This window comes from Anolis sagrei, chromosome 6 (genome assembly GCF_037176765.1).
Source record: "Anolis sagrei isolate rAnoSag1 chromosome 6, rAnoSag1.mat, whole genome shotgun sequence".
Lineage (NCBI taxonomy): Eukaryota > Metazoa > Chordata > Lepidosauria > Squamata > Dactyloidae > Anolis > Anolis sagrei.
In genome coordinates, this window is record NC_090026.1 from 68,659,157 (window position 1) to 68,682,858 (window position 23,702).

A 23,702-nucleotide genomic window follows, 5' to 3' on the forward strand; every position below is an offset into this window, starting at 1 on the left:
AAACATATTCAGCAGGCAAGAAGAAGCCGCACATAGGGTGACACGTACTGATATCTGAATGCATATTCCTTTTGGTCCTTGTATGGACCAATTATATTCATATACATTGTTATTCAAGCATTACTGCCAAGTTATGTGGGAACAAATAAATCAACATAATTCTGTCACACATGTTTTCATATAAGGCTACCTGTTAAAAAAGCAAATGCTAAAGGAAAAATAGGGAAAGAATCAGAAGTGAAACGTGTAACCCTAGAATTCAATTGAAACTACGGTATATAAAATATTTTAGACTATAGAACAATACAAATATTAAGAATTCTATCATAAACTGGACAACAGCTATACTGTTGTCTATAGGGTTATTAAAATTCTCAAAGCAGTCTTATTCTTAGAGTTCTCAGAACTATACAGAACATAAACTCAGTTTGAAGCAAACATTTGACATGTAAAATGTGTAACTTAAAATTATTATTGTTGTGTACAAGGCCACAGAATTGGGCAGGGGAGCCCATGGTTTCCAGAGGTTATTGGGATTCCAACTCTATTCCTCTCTTTTTAAGATACATCAAGAATAGAATCAGTTCTCAACAATATCTGACATTAGCGGCATAGGACTACAATGATAGTGAAAAACTATGAATGCATAACCTGATATAACATTTCTATCAGAATTTCTATGTCTTCCTGCGCAACTCTATGATAGAGACATTATTAGAGATGACTGCAATTTGAACTGTAGGCCAATAACATGTAAAGAGCCTTTAGTTTCCCATACATTGATTTCAAAAAGGTAGCAAGCAGGTAGAAAGCAAAGTACAGTTATATCAATGATATCTGATACTGAATATTTAGGAGGGGTGACTAACAGCACCTGGCTTTTTATTTTTATTTTTTTGCTATTTGAACCTTTGTTGCAGGAGAACTTTTACTAATTTCATAAAATCTAAATGTTGTATAGCTATATCACTTGCATATCTTACTAGTTATGGAAGTATTTTTGCACTCTCTAAATAAGACCCCAAAGTAACTGCCTTTGACTTAACTATGTCAGAGTTATTTAGCAGATGCTGAGATATTATTATACTCAGACTCAATTATCTCTCATGCTTAAACATGAGAAAGAATTGGGTTAAAGTGTCTGACATAATACATTAAAAAAAACCCTAACAACAGTCACATTTCAATTAGTAAACAAACCCAAACAGTAATCATACCTCAATTATATCAGCAATTAGTCATCCTTATCATCTCAGACTGGTCTACCTAAAACAAGTATTTCATCTACCTATCCTAACAAGAATGCAACCCAACTATATTATGATATCTTAGCTATGACTCTATCTGATTTCTTGTGGGGACAAAATTAAAACCTCTGAACAGTTATCCAAAAATTCAGAACTGGGACATTTTACATTTCAGCTTCTATTGCCCAGAAAAAGCTCAAAACAGCTGCCCTGACTCATTTCTCATAAGAGAATCATATTTAAGTTTCCAAATTACATGACTACTGTTTGGAAGGAACTAGTTTGGTAAGAATTCCTTTGAAAGCTTGTAAACCTTGAAAATGCCTGTATTTAGACCTCAGACATTATGTTTTCAGAATGGCTTTGGTTTAAGAAAAACAGTCCAACATAGCAGAGTTCTTTTTTAAAATCCTCTTGAAATCCTGTATCCCTTTAGGCACAAAAACAAACCATTTCTTCAGAGGATGCCAGGACTTTTGAAACTCTTCCCACCCGTTACCTCTTTCTGCCCAAGAAACATTTACATGATCCCAGATATATACTGTGTGTGTGTGTGTGTGTGTGTGTGTGTATGTTGTTGTTCATTCGTTCAGTCGTCTCCGACTCTTCGTGACCTCGTGGACCAGCCCACGCCAGAGCTCCCTGTCGGCCGTCACCACCCCCAGCTCCTTCAAGGTCAGTCCAGTCACTTCAAGGATGCCATCCATCCATCTTGCCCTTGGTCGGCCCCTCTTCCTTTTACCTTCCACTTTCCCCAGCATAATTGTCTTCTCTAGGCTTTGCTGTCTCCTCATGATGTGGCCAAAGTACTTCAACTTTGTCTCTAGTATCCTTCCTTCCAGTGAGCAGCCGGGCTTTATTTCCTGGAGGATGGACTGGTTGGATCTTCTCGCAGTCCAAGGCACTCTCAGCACTTTCCTCCAGCACCACAGCTCAAAAGCATCGATCTTCCTTCGCTCAGCCTTCCCTATGGTCCAGCTCTCACATCCGTAGGTGACTACAGGGAATACCATGGCTTGGACTAGGCGGATCTTTGTTGCCAGTCTGATGTCTCTACTCTTTACTATTTTATCGAGACTGGACATTGCTCTCCTCCCAAGAAGTAAGCGTCTTCTGATTTCCTGGCCACAGTCTGCATCTGCAGTAATCTTCGCACCTAGAAATACAAAGTCTGTCACGGCCTCCACATTTTCTCCCTCTATTTTCCAGTTGTCAATCATTCTTGTTGCCATAATCTTGGTTTTTTTGACGTTCAGCTGCAACCCGGCTTTTGCGCTTTCTTCTTTCACCTTGATTAGAAGGCTCCTCAGCTCCTCCTCGCTTTCGGCCATCAGAGTGGTGTCATCTGCATATCTGAGGTTGTTAATGTTTCTTCCAGCAATTTTCACCCCAGCTTTGCATTCATCCAGCCCCACACATCGCATGATGTGTTCTGCATACAAGTTAAAAAGGTTGGGTGAGAGGATGCAGCCTTGCCGTACGCCTTTCCCAATCTTGAACCAGTCTGTTGTTCCGTGGTCAGTTCTGACTGTTGCTCCTTGGTCCTTGTACAGATTCCTCAGGAGAGAGACAAGGTGGCTTGGTATGCCCATCCCACCAAGAACTTGCCACAATTTATTATGATCCACACAGTCAAAGGCTTTAGAATAGTCAATGAAGCAGAAGTAGATGTTTTTCTGAAACTCCCTGCCTTTCTCCATTATCCAGCGGATATTGGCAATCTGGTCTCTCGTTCCTCTGCCTTTTCTAAACCCAGCTTGAACATCTGGCAACTCTCGCTCCATGTATTGCTGGAGTCTTCCTTGCAGGATCTTGAGCATTACCTTACTGGCATGAGAAATAAGGGCCACTGTACGGAAGTTGGAGCAGTCTTTCGCATTTCCCTTTTTTGGTATGGGGATGTAAGTTGATTTTTTCCAGTCTGATGGCCATTCTTGTGTTTTCCATATTTGCTGGCATATGGCATGCATCACCTTGACACCATCATCTTTTAAGATTTTAAACAGTTCAGCTGGGATCCCGTCGTCTCCTGCTGCCTTGTTGTTAGCAATGCTTCTTAAGGCCCATTCAACCTCACTCCTCAGGATGTCTGGTTCTAATTCATTCACCACACCGTCAAAGCTATCCTCGATATTATTATCCTTCCTATACAGATCTTCTGTATAATCTCGCCACCTTCTCTTGATCTCTTCAGCTTCTGTTAGGTCCCTGCCATCTTTGTTTCTTATCATACCAATTTTTGCCTGAAATTTACCTCCAATGTTTCTAATTTTCTGGAAGAGGTCTCTTGTCCTTCCTATTCTGTTGTCTTCTTCCACTTCCATGCATTGCTTGTTTAAAAATAGTTCCTTGTCTCTTCTGGCTAACCTCTGGAATTGCGCATTTAACTGGGCATATCTCCCCTTATCCCTGTTTCCTTTTGCTTTCCTCCTTTCTTGGGCTACTTCCAGTGTCTCAGCAGACAACCATTTTGCCTTCTTGGTTTTCTTTTTCTTTGGGACGTACTTTGTTGCCGCCTCCTGAACAATGTCGCGGACTTCTGTCCATAGTTCTTCTGGGACTCTGTTTACTAAATCTAGCCCTTCAAATCTGTTCTTCACTTCCACTGTATATTCACTAGGAATGTTAGTGAGATCATATCTAACTGGTCTGTGTATTTTCCCTGATCTCTTTAGTTTTATTCTAAATTGAGCAATAAGAAGTTCGTGATCTGAGCTACAGTCAGCCCCAGGTCTTGTTTTCACCGACTGGATGGATGTCCGCCACCTTTGGCTGCAAAGGATGTAGTCAATCTGATTTCGGTGCTGACCATCTGGTGAAGTCCATGTATAAAGCCGTCTTTTAGGTTGTTGGAAGAGAGTGTTTGTTATACACAGCGAGTTTTCCTGGCAAAATTCTATCAGCCTGCGTCCCGCTTCATTTTGTTCTCCCAAACCATGCTTGCCTGTGATCCCAGTTGTCATTTGACTTCCCACCTTGGCATTCCAGTCTCCTGTAATGAAAATAATGTCTCTTTTTGGTGTATTATCCAGTAGGTCCTGCAGATCCTCATAGAACTGATCTACTTCTGCTTCTTCAGCAGCTGTGGTTGGGGCGTATATTTGGATCACTGTAATGTTGAAAGGCTTTCCTTGCACTCGAATTGAGATCATTCTGTCATTTTTTGGGTTGTATCCAAGCACTGCTTTAGCGAATTTCTTATTAATTATGAAGGCTACTCCATTTCTTCTATGTTCCTCTTGTCCGCAGTAGTAGATCTGGTGGTCATCTGATGTGAAGTGGCCCATTCCAGTCCATTTCAGTTCGCTGACCCCCAGAATGTCTATCTTTAGTCTTGACATCTCACCAATAACAACATCCAATTTGCCCTGGCTCATAGATCTTACATTCCAGGTTCCTATGGTGTGTTGATCTTTAGAGCATCGGATTCGTCGTTCACCTCCAGTACCGTCGGCCGCTAGCCTTCCTTTCGGCTTTGAGCTAGCTGCGTCATCACATCTGGGGCTAGTTGAACTTATCCTCTGCTCCTCCCCAGTAGCATTTTGGCCATCTTCCGACCTGGGAGTCCCATCTTCCAATGGCATACCGACATATCTCTGGTTGTACTGGTCCATTTAGTTTTCTTGGCAAGGATACTGGGGTGGTTTGCCGTTGCCTTCCCCAGGGATCACGCTTGGTCTGACCTCTCTGCCACGACCGTCCCATCTTGGGTGGCCCTTCACGGTTTCGCTCATGACATCATTGAGGTGCTCAAGCTCCAGCGCCACAACAAGGCGGTGACCCTTTGCTGGAGCAAAGGGTGTGTATAGATATAGATATATAACAAAGAAGTTAGCATTTGCAAGGCTTGGTAAGCAGGCTTCTTTTTCTTTTTTGTGGAGTACAGCTGAAGCATTTACTTTTCAGTGGCTGTTCCCAGACTGTGGAACTCCCTCTCAAGAGAAACCGGGGCCTCTTCCACACAGCTGAATAAAATCCAACATTTTCTGCTTTGAACTGGAATATATGGCAGTGTGTACTCAGATAACCCAGTTCAAAGCAGATATTATGGGATTTCCTGCCTTGAAATGGTTATATGGCTTTGTGAAAGGCCCTGCAAAAAGACATTAAAAGCAACCCAGAGTACCATCAGAACAACTTGTGCTTGGTTGAAAACTTCTTGTTCATTCACAGTGGAAAACACCTTGAAGTAACCCACCTTCATGATAAAGGAAATAAGAAGAAAACAGAAGAAAACAGAAAGAGACTTCTGCCAATTGTGGAAACTACTGTCCTTTGTGGCTGACAAGTACTGACATAGGGCCCTTCCACACAGCTATACAACCCAAAATATCAAGGCTGAAAATCCCATCTGCTTTGAACTGGGTTATCTGAGCTCGTACTCATATATTCCAGTTCAAAGGAGAAAATGTGGGATTTTATTCAGCTGTGTGGAAGAGGCCTCAGAGATCTGCTCTGAAGGGTGTAATAGTGAACTATCTCACTGCTGTATCAAAATAATAGGTTGAACTAATCCATATTGAGAGAAATAAGTTATGAAGTGCTTTCAACTACAGTATTAAACTGGATTCAAAGGGAAGTATGAATTTATATATGGATAAGTGTATTAAAATGTTTTATTTAGATCTTAGAGACCAGCGTTTTAGAATGTTTGAAGACCTGAATGTAGGCAAACCTTGTACGAAAGTCTGTTTATTTCCCTCTCTCTTTGAGTTCTCCCTTACAAATAATTCTGCTCTTTTATCTCACCCTGAGTTTTTTAAATCATTTTATGTACATGCTCACTGTCATTATGTTTGGTTTACTGGGTTTTTTTTCTTTTCTTTATGTTTTGTGTATATTGTTTAAATGCTTATATGTTTTATACTTTTATCCTTTAATGCTATTTGTTTATTTTATTGCAATTTGTATCTTATTTTATTGTAACCCGTTGTTTGGGCTTGGCCTCATGTAAGCTGCCCCGAGTCCCCGTTCGGGGAGATGGTGGCGGGGTACAAATAAAGTTGGGGGCATCTAATCACCTCTCAACAAAAGATTGCTCCAGGCACTAATAAGCCACACCAAACAACAGCCAGGCCATCAAATGCTAATCAAGGTGGTCAGCTGAAACATTCACACCTAGCTCCAGCAGGTATGAGTCCTTTGTCCCACCCTGGTCATTCCACAGATATATAAACCCCTTTTCCTAGTTCCAACAGACCTCACTACCTCTGAGGATGCTTGCCATAGATGCAGGTGAAACGTCAGGAGAGAATGCCTCTAGAACATGGCCATATAGCCTGAAAAAACCTACAATAACCCAGTGATTCCAACCATGAAAGCCTTCGACAATACATCTCTATGAGTTCTCCCTTACAAATAATTCTGCTCCTTTATCTCACCCTGAGTTTTTAAAATCATTTTAAGTACATGTGGCCCACTCACTGTCATTATGTTTGGTTTACTGGTTTTTTTTTTCTTTTCTTTATGTTTTGTGTATATTGTTTATATGCTTATATGTTTTATACTTTAATGCTATGTTGTTTAATTTATTGCAATTTGTATCTTATTTTATTGTAACCTGTTGTTCGGCCTTGGCTTCATGTAAGCCGCCCCGAGTCCCCATTGGGGGAGATGGTGGCGGGGTATAAATAAAGTTTATTATTATTTCTCCAGGCACTGGTTCTTCTAGCATTACCAAGCCAAAATGTTGGGGTGGGAATTAAGGTACCACATTGTCATATATTCAAGTTCAAAGCAGACATGCCACATTATCACGGGGTGTCTGTGCCCTACACCACTGGAGAAATTACACTGTCTAGCCGGTATTGCACCACCTGACATCCGCCGGAAAGTAGCAACCAATAGTGAAAGGTCCAAGGCAGTGACATCTCCAGCTCATCCCGTTTGGATACCAGCCAGCACGTCAACGACTTAAATCAAGAAATATTTTTAAGATCTACAGAGACACTCGCTGGAACACCTCAGCAAACGAGAGTCCAAAAGTGGCAGGCTCAAACCCAGAACCTCAATCAATGGCTGATAGCAAATGAGACTCCCCCCTGGGCACACAGAAAACTGGGCAACTTGGAAGGTGCTGAACAGACTGCGCTCTGGCACCACGAGATGCAGAGCCAACCTTAAGAAATGCAGCCACAAAGTGGAATCCACGACATGCGAGTGTGGAGAAGAGCAAACCACTGACCACCTGCTGCAATGCAGCCTGAGCCCTGCCACATGCACAATGGAGGACCTTCTTGCGGCAACACCAGAGGCACTCCAAGCGGACAGCTACTGGTCAAAGGACATTTAATCAACTACCAAGCTTGCAAACTTTGTGTTCTGTTTGTTTGTTTGTTAAAAAACTGTTTGGTCTGCTCCTGACACGATAAATAAATAGTTCAAGCAGATAATGTGGCGTATTATTCAGGTGTGTGGAAGAGGCCTTATACATAGGGAGGAATGATTCGGGACCTATTTTACCTGGGAAGAACCTTTGCACAATGGGGGCAGTTTCAGGGCCTTGTTAAGATCTCATGCCAGATCTGGAGACACTGGCCTGAAAAGCCATTGGGGGGGGGGGGTGTTTCAACCTCTCCCAAAATGTCTGTGTTCCTACAGTCCCGAGCATGGCTTTGCAGGAGATGAAAGGGAGGGCTCTCAACAGTTGGCAACCTCCCTCCACTGAAGGGAGCCTCCCTGGCACTGAAGACAGCAGACAGATTGGAGAGATGGGCCAAAACTAACAAAATGAAGTTCAACAGTGACAAATGCAAGATACTCCACTTTGGCAGAAAAAACGAAATGCAAAGATACAGAATGGGGGACAATGTCTGGCTTGAGAGCAGTACGTGTGAAAAAGATCTTGTAGTCCTCATGGACAACAAGTTAAACATGAGCCAACAATGTGATGTGGCGGCAAAAAACGCCAATGGGATTTCGGCCTGCATCAATAGGAGCATAGTGTCTAGATCTAAGGAAGTAATGCTACCCCTCTATTCTGCTTTGATTAGACCACATCTGGAATATTGTGTCCAATTCTGGGCACCACAATTCAAGAGAGATATTGACAAGCTGGAATGTGTCCAGAGGAGGGCGACTAAAATGATCAAGGGTCTGGAGAACAAGCCCTATGAGGAGCGGCTTAAGGAGCTGGGCATGTTTAGTCTGAAGAAGAGAAGGCTGAGAGGAGATATGATAGCCATGTATAAATATGTGAGAGGAAGCCACAGGGAAGAGGGAGCAAGCTTGTTTTCTGCTTCCTTGGAGACTAGGACGCGAAACAATGGGCTTCAAAGTACAAGAGAGGAGATTCCATCTGAACATGAGGAAGAACTTCCTGACTGTGAGAGCTGTTCAGCAGTGGAACTCTCTGCTCCTGAGTGTGGTGGAGGCAGGCATGTAGCTGGGGGGGGGGGCTCAGGGGGCTTCAGCCCCCCCCCCCCGAAATTCTCATGGTGGTTCGCGAAAAGGCCTTACTGGTGCATTACTTAAACTGTTATGTTTATTCATATCATGATCTGATCACCATACTCAATATATCTCATATGCATGGGGGTATTGCGGTAATGATACAAAAGGTTTGCTAGGGTAGATCAGATCTTTCACTCTTTCACTCAGACTCAGCCCCCCCACCCCGAAACCCCCCTGAAAAAAATTCGAAATCCTGGCTACAGGCCTGGGTGGGGGCTCCTTCTTTGGAAGCTTTTAAACAGAGGCTGGATGGCTATCTGTCAGGGGTGCTTTGAATGCAATATTCCTGCTTCTTGGCAGGGGGTTGGACTGGATGGCCCATGAGGTCTCTTCCAACTCTTTGATTCTATGATTCGGGACCTATTTTACCTGGAAGAACCTTTGCACAATGAGGGCAGTTTCAGGGCCTTGTTAAGATCTCATGGCAGATCTGGAGACACTGGCCTCAAAAGCCATTTGGGGGGGGGGGGAGTTTCAACCCCTCCCGAAATGTCTTGTGTCCCTACAGTCCCGAGCATGGCTTTGCAGGAGATGAAAGGGAGGCCTCTCAACAGTTGGCAACCTCCCTCCACTGAAGGGAGCCTCCCTGGCAGTAGCAGAAGGGCGAGACACCCGCCACACCCCGGGCTGGGCTTTCCCGGAAGCCTCTGGCCCCTCGCGACCAGGAAAGGGCCCCTTTGTTCTTCCAAAGCGAGGCCCGGCTTCCTAAGGAAGGAAGGAGGCCGGGGAAGGAGTTCAGCACTGCGGAGAGGGAGGGGGGCGAGGGGAGGGGCCGCGGAGGAAGCCCCTCCCCCCTCCCTCCCAGGGAAGCCCTACTACAGGCCGCGAGCTCAGCCTGAGGCAGGGAGGGGCGAGGAGAACGAAGAGAGGGAGAGAGGGAAGGGAGAGGGGCGCGAGGAGAAGGCCGCCTCTCTCTCACACACACTCACACAGCCCGCGCTTTTCCTCAGGCCTCCTCCTTCCCTCACCGAGTCACACCCTTCGCGCTCTGGCAGGCGGGGAGGGAGGCCTGCGCCGTTCTTTCCGGCCCCAGGAGGATGGAGGGGCTTCCGCGGCGTCGGCAGCGGCTCCTCAGCTCCCGGAGTCTCCCTGGCAGCCCCAGCTGCTGCTGCTGCGCCTCCTCCTCCGGCACCAGAAGCAGGAGGCGGGGCCTCCGGGGGGCGGGGCCTCCAGGTCGCTTCCTGGGCCCGGCGTGGGGCGGGGCCGGAAGGAGCCGGATGCAGAAGGCGCGGCCCACCAGAATTAGGCGCTCAGGGCCGGGAGGGGGACTCGCCCTTTAACTCAGCCATGTAGCCCAGACTATCAAGGCCCCTTCCACACAGATGAATAAAATCCCACATCGAATCAGAGTTAGAAGAGGCCTCATGAGCCATCCAGTCCAACCCCCTGCCAAGAAGCAGGAATATTGCATTCAAAGTACCCCTGACAGATGGCCATCCAGCCTCTGTTTAAAAGCTTCCAGAGAAGAAGCTTCCACCATACTCCGAGATCACAGGGTTGTTGTAGGTTTTTCCGGGCTATATGACCATGTTCTGGAGGCAATTTTTCTCCTGACGTTTCGCCTGCATCTATGGCAAGCATCCTCAGAGGTAGTGAGGTCTGTTGGAAGTAGGAAAAATGGGTTTATATATCTGTGGAATGACCAGGGTAATGTTTCAGCTGATCACCTTGATTTGCATTCAATGGCCTCGAAGCGCCTGGGGGGAATCTCTTGTTGAGAGTGAATTGATGTGCCTGATTGTTTCCCCTCTGTTGTTTTGCTGTTGTAATTTTTGAGTTTTTTAATACTGGTCGCCAGATTTTGTTCATCTTCATTGTTTCCTCCTTTCTGTTGAAATTGCCCACATGCTTGTGGATTTCAATGGCTTCTCTGTGTAGTCTGACATGGTTGTGAGAGTGGTCCAGCACTTCTGTATTCTCAAATAATAGGACAAGAGGGATCCTCTCACCTCTGCAGGAGTCTACCGTGTACCATGCAGCTTTGGACAAGTCTACATAGGGACCACCAAACGCAGCGCCCAGAAACTCCTTTATGGTTCAGACCAAAGCCTATCTTACCGCAATGGGAACTGTCAACTTCCCTTGGATTTAGTTCATGCCCAGCGGGAAAACAACATGAAATGAAAAATGGATGACACTTTCACCATTTGGAGCCATGGAGAAGAAGAACTAAACAGGTTCCTGGACCATCTTAACAGCATCTACACAAACATCCAATTCACCATGGAAAAATAAAATAAAGGAAGACTGCCTTTTCTAGATGTCCTAGTCATCCGTAAACCAGATCAACAATTGGGTCACACTGTTTCCAGAAAACCCACACACACAGATAGATATCTACATAAAAACTCCAACCATCACCCAAGTCAAAAAAGAAGCACCATTAAAGCCTTGGCAGACCGTGCAAAAAGAATCTGCGAACCCCACCTCCTCCAAGATGAACTGAACCACCTAAACTGGGCTTTACAGGCCAATGGATACTCCACCTCAGACATCAGAAGAGCTGCAAGACCAAGAACAAGCCACGAGAGTCAAGACAAAGATCCACCCAGAGGAAAAGTGTTCTTGCCTTACATCAAGGGAACCACTGACCACATAGGGAAGCTGATGAGGAAACACAACATACAAACTATCTACAGACCCACCAAGAAAATCCAAGAAATGCTACATTCAGCAAAGGACAAGAGGGATCCTCTCACTTCTGCAGGAGTCTACCGTGTACCATGCAGCTGTGGACAAGTCTACATAGGGACCACCAAACGCAGCGCCCAGACACGCATCAAGGAACATGAAAGGCACTGCAAACTACCCCAACCAGACTACGCAGAGAAGCCATTGAAATACACAAGCATGTGGACAATTTCAACAGAAAGGAGGAAACCATGAAGATGAACAAAGCAGATAATCTGGATTTTATATGGCAGTGTAGAAGGGGCCCAAGTCTTCCTAAGGTGACCTGATTCTGTTTTCCTGATTTCCAGCAACAGTACAGTACAGCTCTAAAAGAAACCCACATATCTTACATGGGAATTTTAATTTATCCTGTGTGCATTTTAATGACACTTGAACCCTTTGTAATTTAATCTCTTTATTTTAATATATGATTTATATATTCAGTTGTATCATATTTATTTACTGTATTGTTGTAAGTGTTTTACTTAACTTATTATAGAGTGTAATCAAGTTTTATCAAGGCTTTTTTTGGTTTGGTATTGTGATATGGCCTAAGGGCTAATCAATAAAATTTACTACTACTACTGCTGCTACTACTACTAATATATGTATTCCATAGACATGTTTTAATATGTGCATTTTAAATGTGTTATGATTATGTGTTTTTAACTTTGTTGTGCCCAACCCTGAGCTGCAAGAAGAGGTGGGTAAGAAATACAATTGTTATTATTACTACCATATTATCATTATTAAGCAGGGCCCTAAAATGAGGCAAAAGGCTTCAGGAGTGGTGTACATTGCCTTCTGTACAGTACTACCACTTCACTTCGGTGATTCCTTGTTTTCCAAGTATGATGGCCCTTCAAGTTCTTGGAAGACACCTATGTGTGAGTTTTTTTAATGTGTGAAAGTCAGTGCACAGCCGATCAACACACAGTCTTCACAGAGTGAGGGTCCCAACAAGCGGCATGGTTAACATGACAACGGGAGCTTCTCAATCTGTTGCAGCCTTCTTCTGTCCTTCACAGCCATTGTAACATGTATATTAGGTTCTGACTGATCCACCATTGAAGACTTCGGATTGTGGTTGGTCTGGAATCTCCCCTGCCCCCCCCCCCCTTTGAGAGTGCATAACTACAGTGGTTCTGTCCGCAGGTTCACTGGAATACGCAAGCCCCCTCACCACGACAAAGTGATAATCCATCAAGTGTTAGCTTGCCAGAGAGACCCAGCATTGTCTCTCCTGCTGCTGCTCTTTGATGCATTGAATGAGTCATGTCTGGAATATTTTGGCTTATATATCTCATTTAATCCTCAGATTATCTATAGTGTACAATTTCCAATTAAAATAGACATGTCATGATTCCAAATATGTCCCGTTGAGTTGAATGCACTTTACTCTCTCCCTAGGACTGTAACCTATTTTGTTTTACTTATTTTGTTTGTTTTACTTATTTTTCAGGTAGTGGGATTGAGGGCTCCTGCAATGAGGTCATGAGTTGAGAAAGATACATGAAGGCAAACATTAGGATTGGTCTGTAACACCAGCGGAGGTTTTCTTTAAGCATGAATAGAGTGAAGAAATCGGTTCAAGCAGAGAGAAGTTAATCCGATCAGCTAAACTATTTATAAAGAATCTGAGAATTAAAATGAGATATATGAGCAAAAATAATAATCTTACTTGTATTAAAGATAATCTGCTATTATTTATTTATTTATTTTTGTCATGTCAGGAGCAACTTGAGAAATTGCAAGTCGCTTCTGGTGTGAGAGAATTGGCCGTCTGTAAGGACGTTGCCCAGGGGACGCCTGGATGATTTGATGTTTTTATTATCCTTGTGGGTGGCTTCTCTCATGTCCCTGCATGCGGAGCTGGAGCTGATAGAGGGAACTCATCCGCCTCTCCCCGGATTCGAACCTGCGACCTGTCGGTCTTCAGTACTGCCGGCACAGGGGTTTAACCCACTGCGCCACCGGGGGCTCCTAATCTGCTATTCAACATGAGCAAGTATGGTGCTCTAGTCAAATTCTCATAAACAGCAAATTGGGAAGTAAACCTTTGCCTGGATTGTACCACTCAAGACTGATGATGGAAACTCAACACAACTGAATGTGTGTATGTATTTATACATACATTTATGCCTGGATGATACAAAAAAGGCTCCTTCATGTGCTAGCATTGTGTGAGCAGTGATTTGTTTTGTTCTCACAAAATACTTTCCCATCTGTACTTTGAAGTCCAGCCTCCTCCTCTTGTGAGAACTAGACCAAAGTGGTTCAATGAATAGTGTGCAGAACCTGGCGCTACACTCAGGCAGAGAGAGAGATCCACATCATACAGCAGATTGTGGAAGAGCAGCAAATTCTTCATTTCCCAATCTGCAATTATAGCATTTTTACTGTCAAGGAGAAGAGGCGATTGTGGCATTTTTGCCTTGGGTACCAAAATCATTTAGCTGGTTTTAATACTACATACTGGGTTTTGTGTGGACAGGTATGCCATTTCCTGCTCTGCCTCAGGCAGCAAAGGGACTAAAGCTGGGCTTGCTTTTGACTGTTTTGTAAATGAAATTTCATAACATAGATTTTCTTCATGCCGGTGTCTCTCGATGCAACTCCAGCTCTGATACTTTTAGACAGAGTAATTCTTGACATTCTCTTCTCTGTGTCATACAGATATAGCGACTCATAAACATTCCCACAAGGATGCAGTAATGCTTTTTTGAGAACAACTATTACTCACTATATCTTTATGCATTAAACATCTAAGAAACATCCACAAGGACAAAGCTCAGGTTTTCAGGCCCATCTGTTATGTTCATTTGGCCCCATGTTCACCCATATACAATAAAAAGTTTTAAACAGAATGAGGTAAATTTTAGTAAACTCACAATATTGTCTTTATAATTTTGTTATTGATACTTATATATGCAGTCCCCAAGTTATGAACAAGATAGGTTCTGTAGGTTTGGTCTTAAGCTGAATTTGTTTGTAAGTCAAAACAGGTACATTTTTAAGTGTAACTCCAGTCGTGTGTGTGTATAGAGCTTTGGGTAGCATAGGGAAGAGTTAACAACCCTATGGTTATTTTGCTGTCTGTGCTCCTGATCAGAAGATTTCACCTCACTTTCGGTCCTGTGATAATAGGATTTTGAAGAATGTGGCTTATTGTGGAAACAAGGATTTGTGATAAAGCTTCAATTGAGACACCTTTTTCATATGATAACACAGGAGTGAATTTTCCTTCCTAGGGGTAGATTTCTCTCATTTCCTGTTTTGTCATCCCCATTCTTAACTATGAGTCATTTATAAGTCAGATGTTTGTAACTCTAAGACTGCCTGTATCTCCATTGGTTGCGCAAATAAAACAAGGTGTTAGACAGCTAAATAAACTATAACCCAGTAAAAGAGACACAGATCTCTAATCCAGCTAAAGTCACTATGAGCCAGTACTCTCCAAGTTGTTTTGTTTTGAAGTGAGTACATAATTTACCTGTTTTGCCAAGGGCAGAGAGGGTTTTTTTTTAATTTAAGGACAACAAACACACAAGTGGTTAAGAGTACAAGATTTTATTGACAAACAGGCAAAACATCAAATATAACCCTCAAACCTAGCAAGTCCATTTCTCAATCATTTCAGGAACCTGGGAATAATGGGAAGGGTGCTCCATGGCCAATCTTTTACAGTACCAATCTTGGTCTGGAGTGAAGTTTAATATAAAGCTAACTTTTCTTGACTTATATCAACACCTCAGTTGTCTAAGGATTCTGTCTTATTTGATTGGACCAATCATAGCATATCAATCACATTATGCCTTTCATCAGGCTACTCAAAACATTAAATAAGTGGATACTGGCCATGTCACCCAAACAGGTAAATGGTGGGATACCTGAAGCAGTAAACAAGTAGTCAGTGCCCAGGCTATAAACAAGCAGAGGCTACCCAATTGGGTGAGTTATGATAGTCAGGGGCAACCTCTTTAGTCCAAGGCTTTCTGCATTCCAAGGCCATACTTTCCCAATTAAATTTGACTCAAGGTCATATATTCAGCTCTTTCAGGTGAATAGACAGTACAACTGTGACACCATACTATCTATCTGAAAAACACTAGTCTTCCATGATATGTCCACTATGGTGATGTGATTGTTTGGAATACCAAATAAAATCCTTTGGGACACATATATAATTAAATACTACAATACAGGCACTGCCTTATGATGAGTGCAACTATAGATTTGTTGACTTCAGCATTTTTGTTCTACCAAACAGTGGTGTTCTAGGTTTCATCCACAAGTAATTTCCAGCCCTACCTGGAATGGAATATAGGATCTTTTACATTCAAAATGTATGGTCCCATGCTGAGCCTCTTGTCACTGCATACTACGTGTTAAATGATGCAAAGATCCAGTATTCAGCAGTAGCACTACAGGTTTAGGAGAGGTTGTGCCATATAAAACACACAGATCACAGATGAATGGAAAATAGAAAGGATAAAGTAGTGAGCTAGGTTAGCCACCATCTTATAGAAACTTATTAGAGCAATCCCATCTCCTATCCAGTCCTCTGAGTTTGTATCTGTATAATAAATGAGATTATAATTATTATGTTTATGCTTATGTTTATGCTTATTATGTTTATTTATACCCTGCTGTTTCCACAAAGGAGACTCAAAATGACATGCAAATAAGGAAAACATCATACGATCCTGAACCACTTCTTCATATTTAAATTACACTACCACTCTGAAATATCAGCACAAAGAATCTCCTCTTTACAAGACAGGGAGAAGAAAATAGAACTATCCAAAACAGAGAAAAGAAACAGATTTGACTTGTGACTAACTTCCTATATATGCACAATGTCATTCTGGCTCAGTGGACAACTATGGCTTGAGATCAGATGCACTACATGAGAAAGGTGAAAATAAAATTCGGTTTAGTTCAGACATTCCTTGCCAGAAAAGAAAATGGGAGTCTTTATAGTACTGGAATAATGTTGCATCCATACACACCAAATTGTATGCTGGTCAGAAAAAGAGTCATAATGCTATAAAATGCTATGACTGCATGTTAGCAACATCATTCAGTGGAAATTTTCTCTGCCCACAGCAGAGCAGATTGATAGTTCCTTAAAATAAGAATGCATGCATGTGCTCAAGCATTGTATAAAAACAGGTTAGAGAGAAGCCAAAAGGGAAGAAAGAAATAGGGACAAATTCATGAAGATGTTTTTTCTCCTGTGTACAGTTTTCCCATTCATTTAAACTACTAGAATACCCTGAGATGAAACCGCTGTCAAATGGCACTATCAGTGGATAATTGCTGTGGTTTATATAATGCAGGGAAATTTTAAAAGAAACCAGGCTAACGAGGTTCCAGACTTTAGATGCCATAATCAGAAACTAAAAAACAGATTTGTCCCCAAAGCACTTTGCACTTCTCTTTAACTCTGTATGTTTATCCACATGTATTTATATAAATATGATTACTATCTTCAATTTTTTTTGTTTTTTTAACACAAGGTTATATGCTGTTTTATGCTGTGTTGTAGCGAATGATCCCTAAAATACATCAATACCTGATAATGTCATAGATTCTTGGTGGGCAGGGGAGGAGGGGAATCATATTACTTATGAGATTCCATACCGATGATTTAATTTCCTCTGAAGCAAATGGTGAGATAACTAGTATTAGTGTGAGATAACTACTATTACCCTACCACAATACAGCATTCAAGCACGTGTAATTGAAAAGCTGAAACTTATTCAGAGAAAGGCAACTAAAATGGTAAAAGATCTGGAAGCCAAGCCCTGAATATCTTCAGGAATGGCATTTGTCATCTATTTCAACACTAATCTCAACACTTCTGAGGATTAGCCTCTACTCATCTCATGCCATGCAAAACTGCCCCAAAACAGTTTGGTTTTGCCTAAACCAGTACAATGTAAATAAAAAGAGGGGGAATGATGGTCAAAACTCACCCTGGAAGTGGCATCATTTCTGATGAGAAAAAAGATGCTAGTGTAGCCTAGCAAGATGAGAAATGGTCCCATCATGACTCATTCCCTACTCTTCCAATGTCAGTACAAAACTGGATGTCAAAGGATATCCAATACTACAAATCATAGCTGATTTTCAGAGTTATCTCTCCTTCAAATATTCCAGCGCAAGATTTTGTGAAAAAAATATCACAACGATGTAATTCATACAAAAAAAAATCAATACCAATATAGATGCTCCTAACATGTTGCTAGGATACACTAATCCTTCAAGTACTCTTGATACGTTGCAAGGAAATTGCTCAAAACACCTTGCTGGTGAAAGGAAACAGTGTTAATAAACTGGAACAACTACAATGTATTGAAGAAAGCACACTTTTTCCCACACCGCTGCTCTTAGTAAAATGAGAGCCAAGAAACTGGATATTTGCATCTAGAGGAAGACGGGTTAAAGAGAAGCCAAAATCACACTATAAAGGATGGGCATACCTTATTCAGAAATCCAAATTAATCTGGGATAAACAGAACACCTGGGATCAGATCCTGAGATATAGGGCCTGTCTGGAAAGGCCCTAGAAATTTGTGATGTCCTCCAGGTGAGTCAATGGTATACTTCCCCCAGAAGTTACCACAGAGTTGTCTTGGAGTACCTAGCAAATTGACGTGAGCTACAGTCCAACATCATCTAGGTTTTAGATGATGTCACAGCATTACTAACTCGCATGCTGTCTTTTTCATTGTTCTGCAATGCTGTTGAATCTGCTTACTTCTGTTATAGTGCTCTTACTATATATTTGCTCAGTTTTGGATTTTTCTATAATGTGTTCGTTCTCCTTTCTGTAACCACATGCAGTTAGAGATGACAAAGAATGACTTGTTATTTACATACTTATGTTATTTTCCTTAGGTGTAATCTCTAAACAACTAAAAAAGTAGACCCTTAAAGCTGTGAGAGAAAAATAACATCAATATTTTATTATATGAGGATCAGCAGTCCAATCCTATAATGTTTAAAATACATTATAATTAAGTCTAGGGGATTTAATAATGTGTATACAATCATCTATTAGATCGCCTCTGAACTCAGTATTACCAATGTTAATGCACAAGACACAAGGCAAAAACATTCATATTACAATAAGAGCCAGCATTATATAGTGTGTTAAGTGTTGGACTAGGACTCTGGAGATCAGGATATAAATACCAGCATAGCCATGGAAATTCACTGGGTGGGTTGGCCAAATTACACTCTCTCAGCCTCAGATAAAGGCAACAGCAATCTTCTCTGAACGAACTTTGCCAAAGAAACCCCATCTATAGCCTGAGGTTGTCATACATCAAAAACAAATTGAGGGCACACCACAGTAACATTGAAATGCAATAAAAGCAAATACCACTTTAATCCTTACTGGGGATTTTAGTTCTCTAAAATTTAATGTTTTGTTGTTGAACCCGCATAGAACTAGACCCAGCAGGTAGACATTTTACGACGCCTTCAACTAAATTTCACCCACCTTTTATGCACAGGGTTTTTTTTAACAGATACAAAAAGCGCAATAACAAAAAGTGTCTCAACAAAACCATAGTGTTTTTGTTGGTTAGCTATTTTGCAAACAAGGACTGGCAGCTCATCAACACAAACATTCCACATCATATGAACATGCATTCTCTGCCTCCAGCGGTTTGGACATTGTGAAATATTCTTGATTATGAACACTAATCACTACCGTGGGCGCAAGCCATTTTACATCTCCACTATACATTGGAATGGTCACTGGAGCTAGGATCTCCCTTCCCTCTTTTGGGGTTCACAACCATCTTCTTTTATTCCAAGACAGGTCACTAAAAGGCTAGGAATCTATGAGGATTCAATTTAGTCCCCTCACAAGACTTTTTCTATGTCCTTTCCTTCCAATGTGATGAGATGGGATGAGAATTGTGTAGTCCTCCAAATATTACAGAACTGCAATTCCTAGAATGCTTACCGTTGACTAGACTAGCAAGAGCTGTATGGAGTTACTGTTCAACAATGTCAGGAGAGATCCACAATCCCAACCTCTCCAATAAAATGGCAGGACTGAATTGCTCTGTCACTCTCTAAACCTCTCTTGGTCGGCAATCATTCATGCATATAAAAGAACGGAAAGTTACTTGTAACCCAACAATGTGCACACACAACCAACAAAGGTCATCCTAACAATACATGTCTTCTTCTCCTTTTGGAAGAATCTCATATCATGCATGGCTGAACAAACATAGCAGTTCTATTTAGATAGGCTTTTAGAGATGAAGGTGTTGAAGGGCCATTCCACACAGCCATATAACCCCGAATATCAAGGTAAAAAATCCCACAATAACTGCTTTGAACTGGGTTATCTGAGTCCACACTGCCATATATTCCAGTTCAAAGAAGAAAATGTGGGATTGTATTCAGCGGTGTTAAAGGGGACTAAGATCAATTCAGGGGGTGCTGTGATTTTTAAATTTGAATTTCTTTTAATGATTTCTAACTGGGAATTTTTAAAAAAAATTTATATTGAATCCTGTTTTAATTTCCATAGATTTGCATATTTTAAGTGGCTATGCTGATGCTTTTATGTTAATTGCTTTGAGTCCACTTTGAGGGAGATAACTAAATATAATAATAATACCAAGTCTGCATGGACCATATGCTCTAAAACAGTGGTTCTCAACCTGTGGGTCCGTAAATGTTTTGGCCTACAACTCCAGTTTACCAACCAGAGGCGGACCTAGGTAATTTTCAACGGTAAGCAAACAGTATTTTGCCCCCCCCCCCCCCCAACCAATCACTGATATATATTTCCTGTTCATCATGGGAGTTCTGTGTGCCATATTTGGTTCAATTCCATCATTGGAGTTCAGAATGCTCTTTGATTGTAGGTGAACTATACATCCCAGTAACTACAACTCGCATATGTCAAGGTCTATTCCCCCCCCCCCCCCCCCAGAGCATCTCAAGAACGCCCCTGGACAAAATCAACTATACTGCAAATGCTTACTTTGCGTAATGGGTTGAGCCGCCCCTGTTACCAACTGTTAGGATTTCTGGGAGTTGAAGGGCAAAACATCTGGGGACCTACAAGGTGAGAACCACTGCTCTAAAGATAGCCTTAAAGATACAATTGTACAAAGGTACAATCAGCTTGTGTTATGCAGAAGGCTAACACACAAACCCATAGATAATTTGTTAGTATTGGTGTTTTCATCTTTGTTCTGTGTTTTTAATGTCTGGATTCTTATGGATCTTTGCATTATCTCTATATTTTAACTATCTTGTAACCCTTCCCAAACTATGAGTTCAGGCAAATTTATTTATTTATTTACGATATTTATAGCTCGCCTTTCTCAGCCATACGGTGACTCAAGGTGGGTTACAGATTGGCACAATTTGATGTCAGGCATTCATAAAACTGCCATTAAAAACAGTCAACACTACAATATAAAACATAAACAAAACCCATTAAAGCATATAATCGTTGGTGTCATCTTGTTAAGAATGTTATCCAGTTACATCATCTGGCCGTTCCATGTTCATCATTCATAGTTCCATGTTATCTATTCCGTTGCATTCTCAAAAGCTTGCTCAAAGAGCCAGGTCTTTACTTTTTTTCAGGAAGTCAGGAGGGAGGGGGCCGATCTACTATCCCTGGGGAGGAAGTTCCATAGCCAGAGGGTCACCACTGAGAAGGCCCTATGCTACATCCCTGCCAATTGCACTTGCGAGGCAGCGGGATCAAGAGTAGGGCCTCCCCAGACGATCTTAAGCTCCTAGATAGTTCATAGAAGGAGATACGTTCAGACAGGTAATCAAATAATAAATAAAATATATTATTACTAGCTGTACCCGCTGTGGACAACCTTCCCTCCCTTTTTCTTTTTTTCATCCCTTCCCCTTTTTTTTCTTTTTTCTTCTCCTTCTCTTCCTCTTCCTTTCCTCCCTTTTCTTTCCCTTTTGCTTTCTCCCCCTTCTTCCTTTTCTACCTATTCTTGGACTGCAACTACCAGCAGTCCTCCTGATAGATCTATCTACCTAGCAATCTCTATCTAATCTGGGTATTGCAGTCCAGGAATATGAAATTGGAAATATGCAGGGATTGGGATGCTCTCAAAGAAATCCAAGGAGAAGAAGGCTTGCAGCTTGGAAGCAATGCATTTGGATCACCCTCCTCTCCTAATGGGCCTGATCTAGGAGATGCTGTAGTTCGAAAGAGAATGTGGATATGCTATTGTATGTTTTGTTTGCCAGAGGTGAGAGGTTGTTTTGTGCATTCGCTGTAGCGTCTTTTTGCTTTTTTTGGCTTTTTAAGTCCCTTTCGCTGTGTTTTTCAGTGTATTTATCAGTGATGGGCACTCACTGGCCTGATAGGTGTCTTGTATCCAAATTTGGTGTTAATTTGCCCAGTGGTTTTTGAGTTATGTTAATTCCACAAACTAACATTACATTTTTATTTATATAGATTATTAGTAGCAGCAGCTGCCGCATTCCACCCTGACGTGGATTTCAGGCCCCTTCCACACAGCTGAAGAAAATCCCACATTATCTTCTTTGAACTGGAATATAAGGCAGTGTGGACTCAATGCCCTCCCACACAGTCCTATATCCCAGAATATCAAGGCAGAAAATCCCACAATATCTGCTTTGAATTGAGTTATCTGTAGGTTCTTGTGGGTTTTTTCGGGCTATAGGGCCATGTTCTAGAGGCATTTTTCCTGACGTTTTGCCTGCATCTATGGCAAGCATCCTCAGAGGCAGTGAGGTCTGTTGGAATTAGGACAATGGGTTTATATATCTGTGGAATGGCTGGGGTGGGGCAAAGAGCTTCTCTCTGCTGGAGCTAGGTGTGAATGTTTCAACTGACCACCTTCATTAGCATTTGAAGGCCTGGCTGAGCCTGGGAAAATCTTTTGTTGAGAGGTGTTAAGATGTGCCTGGTTGTTTCCTCTCTGCTGTTTTGCTGTTGTGATTTTAGAGTTTTTTTAATACTGGTAGCCAGATTCTGTTCATTTTCATGGACTCTTCCTTTCAATATTAAAAAAAACTCTAAAATTACAACGGCAAAACAGCAGAGAGGAAACAACCAGGCACATCTTAACACCTCACAACTAGGGCTGGGCGGTTTCATTTGTTAATTTTGTGATTCGTTATTAATTAGTATTTAAATTAGCTTACGATCCCATATTGAGCCATTTTGGAATAGTGTGAGGAGTTAAATACATTCGAAACAATTTTTTCAACTTATTTCGTAATTGTTTCGAAATTGTTTCGTAATTATTTTCACATGCCTGGTGCAAGTTTTATAGTTGTTGTTTGTTTTATCACACCAACAGTCAACAACAGAGGGAGAGGGAAGCTTTAGAAGTTCCCCCTGTCCCATTTGGAGGTTTTTTCAGCATATTTTTAGCATATTTGGAGGGTTTTTTTAGCATACTGCACAATCGCGTCCGCCATTAACGAATCGATTCAAAATTTATGAAATTTCGTATATTTCGAAATTTTTAAAAGGAAAATTTCGGAATTCTTTAAAGAAACGAAACGTGATGGACCCCTTAAAAATGAATCGAGTTTAGAAACAAATTTTTCCGTGGTTACCCAGCCCTACTCACAACAAAGGATTTTCCCAGGCTCAGCCAGGCCTTCAAATGCTAATGAAGGTGGTCAGTTGAAACATTCACACCTAGCTCCAGCAGAGAAAAGCTCTGTGCCCCACCCCAGCCATTCCACAGATATATAAACCCATTGTCCTACTTCCAACAGACCTCACTACCTCTGAGGATGCTTGCCATAGATGCAGACGAAACGTCAGGAGAAATGCCTCTAGAACATGGCCCTATAGCCCGAAAAAACCTACAAGAACCTAGTGATTCCAGCCATGAAAGCCTTCGACAATACATTGAGTTATCTGTGTCCACACTGCCATATATTCAAGCTTAAGGCAGAAAATGTGGGCTTTTATTTAGCTGTGTGTAAGGGGCCTTTATATTCTGGTTATATAGCTGTGTGGAGGGACTTTCTCCTACTCCCACTTCTAAAGAGGTGATACAGCATAGCCATGTGAGGAGAGGTCTGTAACAAATAGCTTGTACAGTATTATTACTTTCATGCAATTGTGCATTTTACTGCAGCACAGTACCTGATTAGAGAAGAGCTGCCCTTCACACTGGCTACAGCCATTTGGACACGATTTGGAAACGGAATTGCGACATATCACAACAAACAAAGGGATGCTTCCGCATCCGTGATGGAGAATACACTGGGCGAGAGAGCGCGCTGGGCCATAACGTCTTCCCTGCGCCGGAAGTGACGTCCTCA

At 41.9% G+C, this 23,702-nt stretch overlaps 1 protein-coding gene across 3 annotated transcripts in view; it reads right to left on the reverse strand.

Moving 5' to 3' along the window:
• RALA (RAS like proto-oncogene A) overlaps positions 1-23,696 on the reverse strand; it is a 41,370-nt gene extending 17,674 nt beyond the window's left edge. The window contains exon 1 of one of the 3 annotated variants that reach the window (XM_060781595.2): positions 23,524-23,696. The gene's annotated coding sequence lies outside the window, so the exon portion shown is untranslated. Of the gene's footprint in view, positions 1-9,628; positions 9,852-23,523 lie in introns of those variants that run through there. The other 2 variants (XM_060781594.2, XM_067470176.1) reach the window with 2 other exon arrangements.
• Positions 23,697-23,702: the final 6 nt, after the last annotated feature.